The 21121-nt window shown below is 40.6% G+C and overlaps 1 long non-coding RNA gene across 1 annotated transcript; it reads left to right on the top strand.

Moving 5' to 3' along the window:
* The first annotated feature begins 3288 nt into the window (after positions 1–3288).
* LOC140725960 (uncharacterized) lies at positions 3289–20774 on the top strand. Its single transcript, XR_012098547.1, has 2 exons — positions 3289–3439; positions 20542–20774. It is a non-coding gene; the product is annotated as an uncharacterized lncRNA (long non-coding RNA).
* The last annotated feature ends 347 nt before the right edge of the window (positions 20775–21121 follow it).

Genomic DNA, 21121 nt, shown 5'->3' with positions numbered 1-21121 from the left:
GTGAGTTTGTGATCAGAACATCACGAGGTGAAATCAGACAGAACAGGTGTGAGTTTGTGATCAGAACATCACGAGGTGAAATCAGACAGAACAGGTGTGAGTTTGTGATCAGAACATCACGAGGTGAAATCAGATGGAACAGGTGTGAGTTTGTGATCAGAACATCACCAGGGGAAATCAGATGGAACAGGTGTGAGTTTGTGATTAGAACATCACGAGGTGAGATCAGACCGGACAGGTGTGAGTTTGTGATCAGAACATCACGAGGTGAAATCAGACGGAACAGGTGTGAGTTTGTGATCAGAACATCACGAGGTGAAATCAAACGGAACAGGTGTGAGTTTGTGATCAGAACATCACGAGGTGAAATCAGACAGAACAGGTGTGAGTTTGTGATCAGAACATCACGAGGTGAAATCAGACAGAACAGGTGTGAGTTTGTGATCAGAACATCACCGGGGAAATCAGACGGAACAGGTGTGAGTTTGTGATCAGAACATCACCTGGGGAAATCAGATGGAACAGGTGTGAGTTTGTGATCAGAACATCACCAGGGGAAATCAGATGGAACAGGTGTGAGTTTGTGATCAGAACATCACGAGGTGAAATCAGACGGAACAGGTGTGAGTTTGTGATCAGAACATCACGAGGTGAAATCAAACGGAACAGGTGTGAGTTTGTGATCAGAACATCACGAGGTGAAATCAGACAGAACAGGTGTGAGTTTGTGATCAGAACATCACGAGGTGAAATCAGACAGAACAGGTGTGAGTTTGTGATCAGAACATCACCGGGGAAATCAGACGGAACAGGTGTGAGTTTGTGATCAGAACATCACGAGGTGAAATCAGACGGAACAGGTGTGAGTTTGTGATCAGAACATCACGAGGTGAAATCAGACCGGACAGGTGTGAGTTTGTGATCAGAACATCACGAGGTGAAATCAGACAGAACAGGTGTGAGTTTGTGATCAGAACATCACCGGGGAAATCAGACGGAACAGGTGTGAGTTTGTGATCAGAACATCACGAGGTGAAATCAGACCGGACAGGTGTGAGTTTGTGATCAGAACATCACCAGGGGAAATCAGACGGAACAGATGTGAGTTTGTGATCAGAACATCACCTGGGGAAATCAGATGGAACAGGTGTGAGTTTGTGATCAGAACATCACGAGGTGAAATCAGACCGGACAGGTGTGAGTTTGTGATCAGAACATCACCGGGGAAATCAGACGGAACAGGTGTGAGTTTGTGATCAGAACATCACCAGGGGAAATCAGACGGAACAGGTGTGAGTTTGTGATCAGAACATCACGAGGTGAAATCAGACCGGACAGGTGTGAGTTTGTGATCAGAACATCACCGGGGAAATCAGATGGAACAGGTGTGAGTTTGTGATCAGAACATCACCAGGTGAAATCAGACGGAACAGGTGTGAGTTTGTGATCAGAACATCACCAGGTGAAATCAGACGGAACAGGTGTGAGTTTGTGATCAGAACATCTCCAGGTGAAATCAGATGGAACAGGTGTGAGTTTGTGCACCTTCAAAGTCCACGAAAGGTAGAGGAAGAAATGGAGTGGTTTGATCCTTATGACGAGGACCACCTACCTGACGCATCTGCTGAAGAATATCCATTTGCTCCAACACTCCCAAGAACTGATTCCAGCTCGGGTCATTTATCTGTCCCACCATAGGGATATACTCCATAGCCTAATAGCTTAGGGCAAGTGACTAAAGAGGGAGAAAAATCCTTTCATTTTGCCGGAGTCTACCCTGGCCTCCACTGGTTTTTAAAAAACAGTTCTAATGTTGAAAACATTTCACAAAATGAGACTATCCTTTAAAAAAAAGGAATTGGGGGGAAAAAAGGAGGAAAACAAAGAAAATGTGACTGTTAAAACAAGGAAAGACGGTTATAACATTGGCAATTTTTTAATGTAAGGAGCATGAGTTACATGCTATGGGTAAAGCGAACTGAATTGCTCAATTTCAGTGACAGTAATTTCAATGTGAAGAGGATGTTTCCTATGGTGGGAGTGTCTAAAACTAGAGGACACAACCTTAGAATAGAAGGGTTTCCTTTTAAATCAGAGATATGGAGGAATCTGTCTAGCCAGAGAGTAGTGAATCTGTGGAATCATTTCCACAGGCAGCTGTGGAGGCCAAGTCTTTGTGTATATTTAAGGCAGAGGTTGATTCAGAAATTGAACAATGAATCTTCTCTAAACTTAAGCATGACATAACATGGCTTAGCCATTGAGCGTGAGTAGGTGGAGTGACATCCTTCCACCTAAGCATAATGCCCTCCAAGCTAAGACAAGATTTTCTAACATTGTGGGGACCTTTTCTGAACTACTTTCAAAATCTTTGATTTGTTATCAAGTACAGATATTGGCTAATAATATGTTTTACTATATGATAAGGATTTTTTTCCTTTTTCTTTCTTTACCAAACATCTTTTCTTGGTAATGGGTTTAGATTATGTTGTATAATAAAATTACTACTTTTCAATATTACCATTCATGTAATTTACATGAATATGGGGTAATGAGACTATAAGTGTGATTCACATATATTGTAATTGATATATGATATACATTCTCCTGTACTCTGTGTTCTTTTTTGTAAGAAATCAACAAAAATACTGAAAAAGAAAAGCAGAGGTTGATAGATTCTTGATTGGTCAGGGCATGAAGGGACACGGGGGTAAGGCAGGAGATTTGGGCTGAGAGGAGAAGTGGACCAACTATGATGAAATGGCGGAGTGGACTGGATCGTCAAATAGCCTAATTCTTCTCCTGATTCTTATGGTTTTGAAGCAGAAATATTAACAATATTGAGGAGAGAACTCACAGTGCATATGTGAAGCAACATGGAAAGGAAATACAAGGAATGTCAGTCGGAAAGAGTTGGGGGCAATTGAGAAGGTTAAAAGAGCAATGAAGCATGGACAATGAAACAAAGAAATAAAGCAAAAAGAAAACACAACCAGAGACTGAGTGAGAGGAAAGAGTAAAAGCTAAATGAGGGGTGATGCTGAGAGAAATCGTTTCATTGTGGTGGTTTCGTTTTCATCCATAGCCCAATTTTTTCCACGGACGGCGAGACGCCGCGGTTCTGGGATTTCCCCTCACCTGCGATCCAGGTGTGCGCTCTGCCGTGGGACGTCCGAGCACCGCCGCTAGGGGGCGCGATTTAGCGAGGACCGTGTCCGTGCACAGACAGGGCAGATGCGAAGCAGTGACGTGAGGGAGGGAGGAAGGAGGAGTGAACCTAGTGAAGACTGAGGAGACGGGCGGACAAACGCCAGTTCCGTCGGAGCGCAAGGTTGAACCGACAACTACCTGCAGGCTGCAGCTACTTGGCTAAAAGGCTGTTGGCAACCCAGCATTGCCTTCATGTTCATCCGTCGCCCGGTGATAGTTCCGAACTCAGGTAAGTTCCTCCAGACCCTTAGGTTTGCATGGTGTTAGGCTGCGAATAATTCTATTTGTTTTACATATACGAATATAACATTACGACAATGCGCTGAGAATTGGAAGATTACGAAGAGAGAGAGAACTTTAAGGCGAGTTGGTTGTATTAACTTTCATATTCGCAGTCGACGGAGTATACAGTCTAGGGACATACCAACATTTAACGAGGTCGGTTTAAAATGTTCTCGCTACGAATAAGAACAGTTATCGAGCAGATTATCATTGTATAATGCACAACACTTTCAACACAGTTTTACAAATTGAATGTTTTGTTACTTTTTAACATGTAGAGCAAATGTCATTTAACCTTTTAAATGCCAATTCTCGTTTCATTCTCTCAAACTGAATGCTTTAAAAGCTCGAGATTTTTTTTTCATATTTTAATGCAGAGTTCAACACATGGTGATATGTCATACTTTTATTATTTTAAATAATTAATACTGTACTCAAAAATAATATTAGATGTGTACTTTGTGGTTAACTAGACAGTAATTGTTTTGGTTAAAGTAGGTAAACTAAATCTGTAACAAGAGTAAACCAAAAATTGCAATACTTCTCCAAAACATACACCTAAGCTAGAAATGAAGACGCTATCTGACCACTATTTAGATATGTGCTTTCAGTAAAGACACATGCAAGAACACTAAAGAGGGAAAACTTTATTATCTTCCCATGTAAAACAAATAATCAACATTATCCAGTTGAACAAAACTCTCCTCCAAGTAAATAAAGCAGTGATCCTAAGAAGAATAGAATTATACTGTATTTAGTAAATGAATCGTAACATGGTTACAGTGTGGCTCCCAATAAGAAGCTTCATGGTACAGTAATCATTTTCATTATTGTAATGTTATTTAAATATTATGTGCAATGAAGTACAATGTTACAGTCCATTATACTTCTACCTGTAGTGTTTACTTTATGATGGCTAATTTGTTTCAGCTGTCCGTTAACAATTTTTAAAAAAATCAGTATTCCTGCCAATACATCAATTTCAAGTAATGCTGTTAAAAATTCACTCTTAAGGCTGTCCAAAAATCTAAGTGGTATAGGCCACAGTTTTGTAATTTCAGATTCCCCAGTACTGAGAGATGTCAATCGGAAGCAGTTTTATCGTTTTTTGGTGGAAATGGGGAGAGGCAGAAAATCACAGGGCTTTGCTGTGCCTGAATTATCCTTAATCGTTTTACAGTAAATCCAGCGCAAATTTATTCATAAACTTTAATTTGGACTGAAGAGATGGAGAAAATTATGTCAATACAAGCACAAAATATGTTAAAACATGTAAACAAATTAAGCAATACACTACTAAATCCACTTTTATCTTTCACATATAATTTACAAAAGCATGCTAAGAAAAACAATATTTTTACAACTTGGCATAAACTCAAAATAACTTGCATCAATCTTATTTAGGGACCTTTAAGAAATTCTTAGGCACATTTTTTTTTTAGAAAAATGGAGGGCTCTGTGGGAGGGAAGAGTTAGATTAATCTTAGAGTGGGTTAAAAGTAAATTAAGAGGTCAGCAGAACACTGTGGGCTGAAGGGCCTGTACTGTGCTGTAATATTCTCTCTCCTATTTTGTTGAATGATATTTTCCAGCATGTGTAAGGACTGGAATACTGAACGTCCTTGGATACAATGAAGCTGAAAAAGTAATTGATAAATTAAGAGCACATTCCAGTTGTACTTTATTTAAAAACTTTTGTCGTTTTTAATATGTGTTTACAGGACTTGTAGCCACAAAACTCTGTGGAAATTTAGGATGTACAGCAAGTAAGTTATTATCTGCATTATATTTGAGGAAGGTCCTCCATTGGTCAGGGTCGACCAAGGATATTGCATCCAAGTTCTTTATGTGTCAATACACAAGCCAGGGCAGTACGATATGAGAGCAAGCTGTTAACCATGCAGCAGGATCCTCCTATACATGACAGCTAATAAATCCAAAGCAACGACAGACCGATACAGTCCGGCGCCAGTGGCATTGCGGGAGTCGCCATTCAGTGTTGACCTCAATGTGGCGCCTCCCTGGGAACTCCAGCTCTGGATTTTTTCCTCAAGGTTTACTTCCAAAACCTTCCACGAGTGTGTGTGTAGCTGTAAAGCAGTGGAGGTTTGGCAAAGCAGAGTTTTCCTCTGCATCATATTGAATACTGTTTAAATTACTAGGTTACATTAATTACTATGTCAAAGAAACAGGAAATTTACAACACAAGAGGCTTATCAGTCCAGAACATTTATGTTGGTCGAAAAACAAATGCTAGTCTAATTCCATTTTACAGCATTGGTCTATAAACATGCAAGTGGTGGCTCTTCAAAGTTATATCAAAGGTCTTGAAAATGTAATGGGAGTTTCTGCCTGTACCAGTCTTCCAGGCAGGAAATCTCAGACTCTTTCCACTCTACTTGTAAAAGGTGTTTCCACATCTCACCTCTCCACAAATTAAGTATATGCCCCTGGTTTTTGGCCACTCTTAAGGAAATAAGTGCCCCCTACTTACTTTATCCAGGGCCTTTATAATTTTATACTTTCAATCAAATTTTCCTGTGTTCCAAAGAAAACGGAGCTTACCTAATTCTTCTTAATTGATACAATTTCCTGTCCAATTAATACCCTCAAATCTCCACTGCACCTCACTGGCACAATTACATCCTGTAATGTAATGACTAGAACTATTTGCAATGATAAAACGGTTTATTATTGTCACATGTGGAGAGACACAGTGAAAATATTTGTCTTGCATTCCATCTGTACCACACACTGAGGTACTAAATGGGAAGACAATAACAGTGCAAAATAGAACATTGCAGTTACAGAGAAGGTGCAGGGAGACAATACAGTGCAATTCTCTTAGGAGATGGGTTATAAGGTCAGGAGTCCATCTTATCATTCTGGTGGGTCATTCAGTAGTCTTATGACAATAGAATAGAAGCTGTCCTTCAGTCTGATATATGCTTTCAGCCTTTTGTATTTTATACCCAATGGAGGGGGAAGAGGAGAGAATGTTCAGCATGGGAGGGGTTCTTTGATTATGTTGGTTGCATTATCAAGCAGCAAGACTTGGATGGCAGTTTAGTTTCCATCCTGCATTCATAAGTCTCTACAGTTTCTGACAGTCTCAGGCAGAGCTGTTGCTAAGCCAAGCTGTGCTACATCTAGATGTGATGCTCCCTGTGCTGCTACTATTGTTGATATTCATCAAACAGCAGAATCACAAAATGGTAATAGCACAGGAGATCCTTTGGACTGTTGCCCCCACCCCCCATGCTAGAGAAATGCAGATGGTCCCAAGCCCCTGCATCTGGGAAGTTCATTTTCCTTTCCCATACTTGTCCAACTCCTTTTAAATGAGAGAATTGAACTGCTACCCCTGGCAGTCCATTCCAGTTCCTAAATACATAATACACCACACGTACACACGTCACTCTTGATTCTTGTACTAATCACCTCATGACCCTTTCTTCTTGTTCTCTCAGCCAAATGGAAAGTGTTTCCATCCATAAATCCTTTTAGTACCTGCTCTGTTGGAAGGAAGACAGTACCAACTTCTCCAGTTTATCCATTTAACTAAAATTCCTCATTCCTACAATTATTTTGGTAAGTCTCTTCACCTATGCTAAAGCCTTTCCAACCTTCCTAAAGTAGAATCCTAGAGCTGGGCACTGTGCAATTGTAGCTGAATCAGAGTTTTTTTTACTAATGATCATGACTTTCCCAATATTAAACTCCATACTTTTATTTATGAACTCCAGGTTTCCAAGTGCGTTTTTCTTTCCCCCCTTATTTCTCATTTTTCCTATTCCACCAGCTTGTCCGTATCTCCTATTCTGTTGTTCTCCTCCTCACAGTTAACCACACCTGTAATTAATGTCATTTGGAAATGTTGGCCTCAACACCAGAGACTCGGTCATTAAAGTATATTAACAAGAGTGGTGACCATGGTACCAATTCACTGGGAACTCCACAGAGCAATCCCTCAAAACAAAAATAAACACGTTATTCGGTCAAAGTTCTAACTCTATTGCTGCAGTACATTTTTTTTTATTACTTTCTGTCTTGTTGACAAATCTAGTATGTGCCACCTTATCAAATGCCTTTTGAAATTTCCTGTCTGTATATCACATCAACTGCACTACTCTCATTGACTATGCCTGCACAATCTGACCCTAATTATTTTTTTGTTGAAGTCTGCGTAGTAAGGTTATACTGACATGCGTAGTTTCTGGAGACAGAACAGCTCTCAGAGCAGCCAGGAGAAGCTTTGTCTTAGACATCAAAAGGGCAAAGTCGACCCACACATAGAAAATTCATGGACACCTGTCCACTAATGATTCCCGCCATATGTGGCTGGGCAGCAAGGCCACCACTGACTACACAACAAAAATAGCATCAACTGTACCGGTGACGCTTCCCTCCCTAATGATCGAAACAACTTTGGTCCTGCGACTGAGTGCCAGGCACAAAAGCTACCCCCTCCCACGTGAGCAGCCACTGTCTATAACAGCAGCACACGTGAGAAGGACTCTGCAGAGAGACAAACACTGTAAAACAGCTGAGCCAGACATAATCCCAAACTGAATACTCGGGAAGTATGCACACCAGCTCACAGACATCTTCAACACTTCAATTGTCCAGGCTGCTGTCCCCACATGTTTCACATCTGCCACCATCAGCCCTGTACCAAAAAACTCTACACCTTCTGAACTAAACGACTAATGCTTGGTGGCACTGACACCAATCATCATGAAGTTCTTTGAACAGATGGTAATGGCACATATCAAAACTCAGTTCCTGCCACATTTGGACACTCATCAATTTGTTCACCAACAAATTGCCCTGACACAGCTAGAAAACAAGGACACTTATGTCAGAATGCTGTTTCTGGATTTCAGTTCGATGTTTAACACTATTGTCCCACAGAACTTGGTGAGCATACTCCAACTCATCAGTCAAAACACATCACTGTGCAACTGGGTGGTGGACTTCCTAACCAACAGAGCTCAGATAGTGAGAATGCTCCTCCCTCCCTGTTATTCTCAACATGGGAGCCCCCCCCACCCCCACCGCAGGGCTGTGTGCTGAGCCCAATGCTCACACATGACTGCATGGCCAAACACTGGAGTAATTATCATGGAGTTCGTCAATGACATGACAATTGAAGGGCTCATCGCCAACAACAATGAGATGGCTTCCAGAGAGGAGATGAAAGAGCTTGAGGTCTGGTGCCAGGCAAATAACCTCTTTCTCAGTGTCAGGAAGTCAAAGGAGATGGTGATTAACTACATGAGAACTCACATCACTCACACCCCTCTTTACATTGGTGGTACAGCAGTGGAAACTGCAAGCAGTTTCAAACTCCTCGGAGTGCACACCTCACACATGCTCTCGTGGTCCCAGAACACAGCCTATACAATCAGGAAAGCTCATCAATGTTTCTGCATTATCAGGGGGGTGAAGAGAGCTGGACCGTGCACATCTGTACTCACATCTTTCTACAGGTGTGCCACAGAGAGCTTCCTAAGGTGCTGCGTCACTGCTTGGTATGGAATGGTGAGGTGGCAGTGCGCTTGGACGCAGTGGCCTAACCAAATCTGTAATTGTTTGACCTTTATGTCTTTTCCATGATTGCAAGACACTGCTGGATATAAAAAAAGAATCAAGTACTGGTACTGAAGGTCCACCCCATCAGCAAATTGCTCAATTACAATGGAAATGGACTTGTTGTGTTGGCATCTGGACTTTTTGCGCACCATTATTGTGCTGAAGCAGAGCGCGATGATTGCCTTGGATGCTTTTCTTGTGACTGTAGTATAAAATACTGAGAGTCCAATTCACTGGTTCATTGGCAAAATGAACGTCAGGAGTGCTGCATTGCCTGTGTTGTTCTGTGGACAAAGCCCTCTTGCCATGGTGTCGCCTGTTGCAGCTGTCCAGGAGAGGCAATGCTGAGGCAGTGTGGAAGAGAGCATAGGCCTCTGTGGGGGCTCTGGAGTCAGATATGAGTTGGGGGGCTAGTGCCTCCCATCAGTGCTGCCCTCTAGTGTTCGCTCAGTGGAAGAACAGGCTGGACCAGGGCAACATCCCATGTACCATTAGTCTACAGGTCATGCCACTTAGGGACTTGAGCTATGGTATTTTTTTTTGGAACTTGTTACGTACCCCGTAACTGGGTCACTTGCCAGCAAAGATAGAGAGGTCCGTTGAAGTCTGATGGTACTATTTTTAAGCATTTATTGATAAAAATACACAAAAATAATATCAATGCAAACATACAGATAATATACGTCGTCAATACCAAATCTAAAAGCGCGGGTATAATAATAATCAATAAGAAATAGCTCTATCGTTGTCTAGGGGATAATGTATTGTCCGATGGAAATATAAAAGTCACTTCAGTTCATTCAGGCTGCAGCTTTTGGTTGGAGAAAGAGACGGATTTTTTTTAGAACTTGCCCATTTTCCTTTTTATGATGTCGATCCTTCGAAATGTCGTCAGTGGTGATCTCTTCTTTAGCTAAGCCGTCTTCCGTAGTAAGGCCTCAATCCCAGGCAATGGGAAGGACACACGTGGGCCCTCCACCGGCTGTCGCTATTAAACGCTGTACGGGATTTCTAGCGTTTCTCCTGGTGCGTCTAAAGGGGTTGTTCCCCAGACCTTCTTTTATCCTTACTCACGGGGTCTCAGATGTCAATCAGGTTGGAATGATGCCACCCCTCAACCAGCCCACTTTTGGTCATTCCCTGAGGGCTTCAAATAAATAGTACAGTACTCAATACACAATTCCGTCTCCAAGAGACAATAGCCGTTTTCCGTGGCTTTGTATCGCTGAGGGGCCAGGACATTCCAAACCCCTTGTGGATTCTGTGTGTCTCTCTCTCATTTCCTGGGTCCCAGACCCGCATTAATAGCGATCTTGCGATTCTCACAAAGGAGGGGGCTACTTTGTACCCTTTGGCCCCTCAGAGTTGTGGCACATTCGTAACAAACTGTATGACTATGTTTTTTGGCCATCATAATCATATATACTACGTGCTGTAGGCACCTTGGGCCTGGAGGAACGCTGTTTTGTTTGGCTATATTCATGTATGGTTGAATGATGATTAAACCTGAGCTTGAATTTGAACTTGAAGCTGCACCGTGGAGGACAGGTAGTACAACAGGTAGTCAAACTGCCCAATGTGTTACTAACGCCGGTCTACCCACCATCAAGGACATGTATTCTGAAAGGTGCTGGAAAAGGGCCAGTCGTGTCATGGAGAATCTCTCCCACCCTGCTCGTGGACTGCTTGTGCCATTCTCATTGGGAGGGGACTACATAGCATCCAGACTCAAAAACAACTACTTTCCCCAAGCAGTAAGGCTAATCAACACCTCCACCCACTTTCTCACCCCTCCACACCCCAACCAGTCACCTTTTGTACAGACATCTCTGTGCCTAGTTTTGCATTATAGACATACACAAAATAGCTTCTATGCATAGATGGATTGTATTTATATTCATTCTGCTCTTTATCTAATTGATCTTATCGTGCTGCATTGGATATGGAGTAACAATTCATTTTTTTTACACTTGTGTACTGGAAGTGACATTGAACAATCTTGAATCTTAGATTCATCTGAGCACACTTTTTGCCTGAAAAACAAAAAAGCTTTTGTAATTTTCTAGTCCTCAGATAACACACCCAAATCTATTGATGTTTGGAACATTGACCTTGGCCTCTGCAACTTGGAAGAAGTAGAGGCAAAGTTAAAAGATATTTGAACAGATAAATAGATGGGGGAATTTCAGAGGGGCATGGGTCAAACAGGATTAGCTTAGATAGGCTTCTTGGTCAGAATGGATGAGTTGGATAGAAGGGCCTGATTCCATGTTGTATAACTTCAGAACCATAACTAACTCTCCACAGCTACCATCGATGCATCCCATCTGGACCAAAATTAAAAGTTCAAAGTAAATTTATTATTAAAATACATTGTCTGTAAAAAGTATTCACCTCCCCCCCCCCCCCCCCCCGGAAGTTTTCATGTTTTATTGTTTTACAACATTGAATCACAGTGGATTTAATTTGTAGTTTTTGACACTGATCAACAGAAAAAGACTCCTTCGTGCCAAAGTGAAAACAGATCTCTACAAAGTGATCTAAATTAATTACAAACAAAAAACATAAAATAATCAATTGCATAAGCATTTACCCTCTTCAAGTCAGTATTTAGTAGATGCACCTTTGGCAGCAATTACAGCTTGAGTCTTTGGGGATAGGTCTCTATCAGCTTTGCATATTTGGACACTGCAATTTTTCCCCATTCATCTTTACAAATCTGTTCAAGCTCTGTCAGATTGCATGGACAGCCCTTTGAGTGAACAGCCCTTTTCAAGTTCAGCCACAAATTCTCAATTGGATTGTAGTCTGGACTCTGACTTGGCCACTCTAGGGCATTAATTTTGGGTTTTTTTTAAGCCATTGCTATGTAGCTATGGCTTTGAGCTTGGGGCCATTGTCTTGCTGGAAAATAAATCTTCTCCCAAGTCGTAGTTCTCTTGCAGACTGCATCAGGTTTTCCTCCAGGATTTCCCTGTATTTTGCTGCATTCATTTTACCCTCTACCTCCACAAGCCTTCCAGAGCCTGCTGCAGTGAAGCATCCCCACAGCATGATGCAGCCACCACCATGCTTCATCGTAGGGATGGCATGGTTTTGATTATGTTTGGCGTTTGGCTTACACCAAGCATAGCGTTTAGTCTGATGGCCCAAAAATTCAATTTTGATTTTGTCAGACTATGGAACCTTCTTCCAGCTGACTTCAGTGTCTCCCATGTGCCTTCTGGTAAACTCGAGCCAAGATTTCATATGAGCTTTTTTCAACTGTGGCTTTCTCTTTGCCACTCTTCCATGAAGCTGTGACTGGTGAAGTACCCGGGCAACAGTTGTTGTATGCACAGTCTCTTCCATCTCAGCCACTGAAACTCATAACTCCTCCAGAATTGTCACAGGTCTCTTGGTGGTCTCCCTTCACTAGTCACTTCTTGTACGGTCACTCAGTTTTTGAGGACAGCCTGCTCTAGGCAGATTTACAACTGTGCCATATTCTTTCCATTTCTTGATGATTAACTTAAACTGTACGCCGAGGGATATTCAGTGACTTGGAAATTTTCTTGTATGCATCTCCTGACTTGTGCTTTTCAATTACCTTTACACAGAGTTGCTTGGAGCATTCTTTTGTCCTTGTTGTGTAGTTTTTGCCAGGATACTGACTCACCAGCAGTTTGACTTCCAGATACAGGTGTATTTTTACTACAATCAATTGTAACACCTTGACTACACACAGGTCTCCAAAAACAGATCTCCATTTAACTAATTATGTGACTTCTAGAACCAATTTGCTGCACCAGTGATGATTTGGTGTGTCATATTAAAGGGGGGGGGGTGAATATTTATGCAATCGATTATTTTGTGTTTTATATTTGTAATTAATTTGGATCACTTTGTAGAAATCTGTTTTCATTTTGACAAAAAGGAGTAATTTTCTGTTGATCAGTGTCCAAAAAAAAAGCAAAATTAAGTCCACTGTGATTCAATATTGTAAAACAATAAAATGAGAATTTCCAAGGGCGGGGTGAGTACTTTTTATAGGCACCGTATGTCACCATATATGATCCTGAGATTCCTTTTTTTGCAGGCATTCTCAATAAGTCCAATAACTATAATAGAATCAATGAAAGGCTGCACCAACAGGATAGACAACCAGTATGCAAAAGACAACAAGGGTTAGTTGGGGCACCCTTTGAGAGAATTAAAATAGAGCTGCCCTGCCCTTTTGCTCCGCTTGGTGTTGCTGCTGAGGCTGGCCGTGTGCATGTGTCGTGGTGTCACGTCCCGATTTCCATGATGGTGGATCGGCTCTCGGGTGAAAGCGGGGCTGTTGATTTTGGCAAGTGAGCAATTTTATACGAATATATAACCCTGAACTTTGCCTGCATTCTGTAAGTTAGAGCATTTTAAGTGGATTTAGCCAAAAAAAAGTGCTGCTGTAATGCACCGTTTGTGCTAGTTGGAGGTCACAAACAGACAGAGAGCATGAGAGTTTTAGTAGTATATAGAATTTAAGCTATATCTTCATCCCAAGATCTCATTGTCCTTCTACACGACTTAGTGTATTGACTGAGGTTCTTCCATTGCTATTTTTCTAACATCTGATCACAATTTGTTTTCCTGTAGTCCAAAGCTTTCTTCTTACTTGTCAAATATATAGTTAATTTTTGTATCATTGACAAACATTTTAATCCTGGGCTGTAAAGTTACCGTTATTATAAATCACTGAAAACAATGAACAGAGTACTGAGTCCTGTGGAACCCTACTGACAACAGCCTTCCAGTCCATTTTGTTTTCCAGCACTGAGCCAGTTTTGGATCGAGCTTTGCTCTCTGATCCCAGGAGCTTTTACTTTTTTAACCAGTCTGCCATTTGGAACCGTGTCAGAACCTTGCTCAAAATTACATAAACATTAACACACTGCCCTCATTGACTCTTTGTTTTTCTCCTCAAGAAATGCAATCAAGGTTGTCAAACACAGTATTCCCTTAACAAATGGATACTGACTGACCCAGATTAATCTATGGCTCTCCGAGTGAAGATTTATTCTCTTCCTTGGAAAAGATTCTGATACATTGCAGTGACGGGCAATGACACTGGCCTGTCATTACCCTTTCCTCCCTTTTGAAACAATGCTACAACATAAGCAGGCCTCTAATCCACGAAGGCTGAGAGGTTTGAAAAATTGTGATTAAAAGCCTTTATGATATTCTCCCTTGTGTTTTTATAGCCCAGTCAGAATGTGAATTACTTCTCCCAGCAGACACATCACCAGGATACCCTTTCCCTCCACACCATCCAAAATTCGCCCTTGCCTGGGTTATACATTTCTTTCAGGCTTGACAAGGTATCCACTTTCAAAGAAATTAAACACCTTAACTCTTCCTCAATAGTAGATACAGTATATTCTGTCCAAGTGTCTTATAAACTACATAAATCTAAATGGGGAAAATATTTGTATAGATATTTCAATAACTTCCACTGAACTACATCAGGAATTGTTTTTGTCCAGCAAAAGAACAGTTCTAACTCAGTACAAAATTAACACAAATGAATGACAGAAATTGATTTCAAAAACATCCCATATTTTTGCCTGTCGGCATCTTCAGAACTAGGCTTTGAAGATTAGGGAGAGATACTGTGCATCTTCTATTTACATTAACTTGCTATTTATTGTCTATATAATCCCCGGTGAATCCTTAATGCATTTTACATGGAACAGCCGAGACCATAGGTCTCTCCATGACTATAGAAACTTAGAAAACCTACAGCACAATACAGGCCTTTCAGCCAACAATGCTGTGCCAAACATGTCCTTACTTTAGAAATTACCTAGGGTTACCCATAGCTTTCTATTTTTCTAAGCTCCATGAACCTATCCAGTCGTCTCTTAAGAGAACCTATCGTATCCTCCTCCACCTCTGTCACCGGCAGCCCATTCCAAGCACTCACCACTCTCTGCGTAAACAACAACAACAACTTGCCCCTGACATCTCCTCTATACTGACTTCCATGTACCTTAAAACTGTCCCCTCTCGTGTTAGCCATTTTAGCCCTGGGGGGAAAAGTCTCTGACTATCCACACGATCAATGCCTCTCATCATCTTATACACATCTATTACGTCACCTCTCATCCTCTGTCACTCCAAAGAGAAAAGGTCAAGTTCACTCAAATTATTCTCATAAGGCATCTCTCCAATCCAAGCAACATCCCTGTAAATCTTCTCTGCACCCTTTCTATGGTTTCCACATCTTTCCTGTAGAGAGGTGACCAGAACTGAGCACAGTACTCCAAGTGGGGTCTGACCAGGGTCCTATATAGCTGCAACATTACTTCTTGGCTCTTGAACTCAGTCCCATGGTTGATGAAGGCCAATGCACCATATGCCTTAACCACGCAGTCAATCTGCACAGCAGCTTTGAGTGTCCTATGGACTCAGACCCCAAGATCCCTCTGATTCTCCACTCTACCAGGAGTCTTACCATTAATACTATATTCTGCCATCATATTTGACCTACCAAAATGAATCACTCACACTTATTTGGGTTGAACTCCATCTACCACTTCTCAGCCCAGTTTTGCATCCTATCAATGTCCCGCTGTAACCTCTGACAGCCCGCCACACTGTTCACAGCACCTCCAACCTTTGTGTCATCAGCAAATTTACTAACCTATCCCTCCACTTCCTCATCCAGGTTATTTATAAACATATTCCTGGGGCACACCACTGGTCACTGACCTCCATGCAGAATATGACCTGTTTACAACCACTCTTTGCCTTCTGTGGAGAGGCCAATTCTGGATCCACAAAGCAACTTACTCCTTACTTTCTCAATAAGCCCTGCATGGGGTACCTTACCAAATGCCTTGCTTAAAGCATATATACTACATCTACTGCTCTACCTTCTTCAATGTATTTAGTCACATCCTCAAAAAATACAATCAGGCTCGTAAGGCACAACCTGCTTTTGACAAAGTCATGCTGACTGTTCCTAATCATATTCTGCCTCTCCAAATGTTCATAAATCCTGCCTCTCAGGATCTTCTCCATCAACTTACCAACCACTGAAGTAAGACTCACTGGTCTATAATTTCCTGGGCTATCTCTACTCCCTTTCTTGACTATGATGATATTAGTTCATTATAGTTCCCTAAAAAGTATGATTTTGGAGCAGATTGAGATGGTCTTTTCTGTGCTTCTCTTTAGTAGAAGCATACAACTCTGTATTTATCTGTGTAAGAATGTGTTAAATCTTCCAATGACCAACCAGTAACCCAAACACCCTTTAGAGTATACTGTTTCTTCCAGCATGTCCCTGCATTCATTCTTCCAACATCAGGTCATCTCCCAGTTGACTGCTGTGATTCCTTCTATTTAGTCTCCAGCCCTAAATAACCTCAACAGTCAGTGAGGCTCTGTCCCTGTACACTGTTATTGCAAGCCAGACAGATAGCCCTAGATGGAGCAGCAACTTCCGTACATTTGCTTCCTATCCTTCCGAGCAGTAGAGAACAAGGATTTCAGAGCAGCATGAAAGAAACCTTGTACATCTGCTGCAGTGCTGCTTGGAGGTGCTGCCACTGGGATTGACCAAACAAACAGCTAAGGTACTGGATAGGATGCCAATCAAGCAAACTGCTCTATACAGGATAGAGGCCTTAAAATTCCTTGAGGCATAACTCATCCATTCCGGTGCAGAGGATTCCACCTTGCCCTTAGATGGCTTGCAAATAGTGGAAAGACTTTGGGGACTCAAACAGGTGAGTTATTTTAAAGTGGAATAGCTAGTCTGTGACATGCTGTTGTGATCAAAGTATTTTCACTGGAGAATGCCAGGATGTCAATGTTGGAGAACTGATCATGACAATCTTGCTAAATGACAGAAGAAACTGATAAAGAAACTCCCAAGTTGGAGACAGTTATTGCTTGGTAGTTGTGCACCTTGAACTTTGTCATATTAATTTAAACAGAAACTTGCTCAAAACCTTGCTATATGCTGTTAATACATAATTGACTTATTCCAATAGTGTTTTGTACTTCATAGCTCCAGCACTACTTTCCTCTCCTCTGTCCTCATTATTTTCCTTCTCTTTATATCATCTCCAGACAAATTACCTGTAGGTCTTCCCCACCCTCTCTCAGCCAACACCACAGCAACCTTTTGTCATTTGAACTCCCTTGGTTTTGACCCTACCACAGACTTTTCCATTGTAGTCTTGGCCCCTCTCTCTTACCTGATGATAAGTGATTAACCTGACATGTGAATAGTGTATCTCCTGCACAGATTTTGCCAAAACCTCTATTTCTTGCATGTCCTAGTTAGGAATTAGAAATCCAGGGGCTAGGTATAGGCCCTCTGTTCGAAAGAGCCTCATTCTACTTTGAGGCTCTGACCTCTGATCCTAGCCTCTCCCACTATTGAAGCATCCTCTCTATGTCCACTCTATCTAGGTCTTTCAATGTTTAGTCAGTTTCAGTGTGATCATCCTCAATCTTCTAAGCACTAGCAAGCACAGACCCCAAGCCATCAAACACTCTTCATGTGTTTCATTCCCAGAATCATTCTTGTAAACCTCCTCTGGACCTTCTCCAATGCCAGCACATCCTTTCCTAGATATGAAGCCCAAAACTGCTCACAGTACTCCAATGCTTTTAAAGCCACAGTATTACATCCTTGTCCACTGGAAATGAATGCCAACACTGCACCTGCATTCTTTGCTACCACCTCAGCCTGCAAGTTATCCTTTGGAGAATCCTACACTATGACTCGCAAGTATGTTTGCACCCCTAATTTATGAATATGCTTCCCATTTAGAAAATAAACAGGGAGCCTTTCTACCTTCTAGCAAAGTTTCTGACTGTACACATCCCTGCTAGTGTATTCTATCTGCCACTTCTTTGACCATTCTCCAAGAATCCTTATGGTAATCTCAAGATAGTTACATAAAACAGTACAGCTATGTAAAATGTGGTTGATCTTACTCATAAACATTAAGATTTCTTTGGGGAGTATATATAATAATTAATCAAGAGTTAATGATTCTCTGTGCCTTTACATTCATTTTATGATGTTGATAATATATTTCCAGAGGCAAAAAGTCTGAGGATGAAACAAAAAGACGTGCCCCAGCAAATAGTCTGAGTAACCATATCCAACTGTCAGTATGCAAAACCATCAATCTCACCATCTTCAGACACTCGTACATTCCAGGCCAACAGGCTTGTGCTTTCATATAAAAGTCTGCAGGCTGGAATATGATGGAAATCTGGTGGGTGGGTGCACTTTGCCTCATAACAAGGGTGAAGCTTGGATTGGAACAATTTAGCCATCCATATTTCCTCCAAAATGGTTGCTTTAACATACTGATCTTTTTGTGACAAATTTATGCTTGGAATTTGTGATTCAGTTAAGAAAAGTAAAGTATTAATCTTGATCTTTAAAGAGAAAAATCTTTCGATGTTTATGTAAAGTCTGAGAGTAATAATAATCTTGAATGAACTATGTTCATGTGTGATACACTTCTTCAGTTGTTAACTTCCAAAGACGAACATCCAAAGTATAGTTTACATTGCATTTAATCAATTATGTACAGCAATAATATGCAAAATTGATACTGGATTTATTAAATGAATTAACAAAGATTACATTAAAATATTTCACTTTGCTACTTTTTTAAAAAAATCTGATGTGCCTAAACATTTTTCTTTTATTAAAGCAAGTATGAAGTATTTCAGATATCTATTTGTTCAATCTTGTCAACTCTGTTCTACCACAGGAAAGAAATGTTATTTTAATTATAGCTAACAATCTTGGCAGATGATAGATTTTTTAATCTGTTCAGCTTTAAAGTACTCCATACATGAAAAGCTTTCATCTTTTTCTTTAGGGTATTAAAAAAATGTAAGCTCCATACAAAAGTTTTAGGTTTCACAGACACAAGAAAAATTGTTGGGCTGATTTTACTATTTAATTTGTACTAGAACTTCTATGTTAAAAAAGTTAAATAGAATTTTATGTAGCTTCTGTAAATGCGTATTGTGCCCCAGAGACTATGCTGACTCATTTTTCATATGTTAGGTATTACTCTGGAGTTATTAAATTATGTGAATATAGCAGATATTAATTCAAACAAGAACCAGTCTTCAGTTCTTAATGTAAATTGCAAGCAATAATGAGTCTGAAGTTAAAAGGACAGGTTTGCAAACAAATAGAACTGTCTACAAAGCACAGGCATTGTCTACTCAAGAAACGTGGTTTGTAAAGTGACCACGAGATGTTCTCAAATGTATCAGCTGAGTGTAAGACAATGGGGTTGTATTAATTGGCCTGCATCAAACCAGGCAGTTATTTTGCACTATTGTGACTGAGTTCAAGCTGCCAGCTTCTGCGAGGATCGCCTTGTCGTGGTACAGTGGACAGCAGTGCTCTAGGGTCACTCATGGTGGTAAGGTTAAGAGGGAGATTCCAGACGAAGAGTGACAACCTGCTCCCTTTCGTCAAATCATGTAATTCGTAATCATGTAATTCACCAGATGTAATTCGTCTTTATCAAATATTTAGCCCCATATTCACTAAATCCAATATGCATCAACCATAGAAATGGCCAACTTAGAAGTATGGAATAATGGCAACTAAGCACACTAACTTTAAGTGAATGCTGTTTTTTCTTTCCCTCCAAACAATCATTTACTCTAATTCCCATATTTTTATTTGCTCCTTACAACTTTCACTGTCTATCCTTCTAATTATTAACTATCCTTCAGCTACTTGAGTTTTCACCTCGGAAAAAGAAAGCTGCAAATTTGACTTCTCATTCTGCAGTGAGAACTTCAGTCCCACATTGATAAAGCTCTTACTGTTAGAAACGATGTATTTAACAATGGCCCCACATACCTTCTAAGCAGAATATTACGAAAATGGCTCATTATTTGCATTCCTCTTGAAAACCTCCTGCACACAAGGATATTCTATTCTGAAATAGAATTCTGAGGGTCCAAAATGTCTATTTGCCTGGTGCTTCAGTAGCTGGCTATGTCTTATAATGAATGGGCGACTGCAGTGAGCTTTTACATAGTTAAACAACTTTCCAGCTGCTGGACGTTGTTTAAACTTGTGAACTGGAATCCCAAGATGGCTGTAACAGTTCAATAGCAAACCTTTTGGAGTGTCAGGTTGAGTAGACAAAATGTTTGTTTTGCCAGATTCTGGACACTTATTTGTTCGCTGGCTGTCCTTAGAGGGTACTGAATCAAAATAAAATTTTGTTCCACTTGAATCCAGAAATATTTTGCAGCTCATTGCTGGCATGTTCCCATCTTCCTCCAGAACCTCTCTAAAACAAGCCATGCTTGCTTGTCACATTTTCATCCACCACTGCTGGGGTGTCCATTTGATGCTGATGTTTCACACGTAAAATTGAAATGAGGACTGAATTTTGAAGTGGTTGTGTCTCCCTACAGTGACCTTATCATTTATAAGCCCAATGTGAAAAGCCGTCTGAAGTAAGGAGATACAAAGAAAATGACAATTATTAAAGAGTGAAGACTTCCAACTTTCAACAGAATGAAAATTACTTCAGCTGCATTCATCCAAGCATTTAAAGAATGACCATACCCGAGTTTGTGGTTTTGCAAATTCTTGCTACTAGCTGCCACAGCATGTAAAAATTAATTAAAATGTAAGTTAATGCTCATTGTGCAATAGGTATACTGCATTATTATTATCCTCCTGAAATTTACAGTAGATACCAACTGGAAATAGTAAAGACTGTGTAATATCGTTCTTTTTATTATTGTAGCCAGTCAGCAAAAAGTACAAGGCAATGGATAGAGAACAAGGCACAGGAGAGAGTTACAGTTTGCTGTAACAAAGGGGTGGTAGCTTTCTGTGACCCATGGTAAAATTCTTAATAACTGAGACCAAATTTATTATTTAAATGAAATAATTAATATTTTTTCATAATATGTACAGTGGCATTTTCTTAGAAATTGAATTGTGTGTTTATAGAAAGACCCAGAAAGTAACTGAAGGTAGTAAATT

Source organism: Hemitrygon akajei, chromosome 4, assembly GCF_048418815.1.
Source record: "Hemitrygon akajei chromosome 4, sHemAka1.3, whole genome shotgun sequence".
NCBI classification, from domain to species: Eukaryota; Metazoa; Chordata; class Chondrichthyes; order Myliobatiformes; family Dasyatidae; genus Hemitrygon; species Hemitrygon akajei.
The sequence above is the reverse complement of the archived record's forward strand: the minus strand, read 5'-3'. Positions and strand labels throughout refer to the sequence as shown.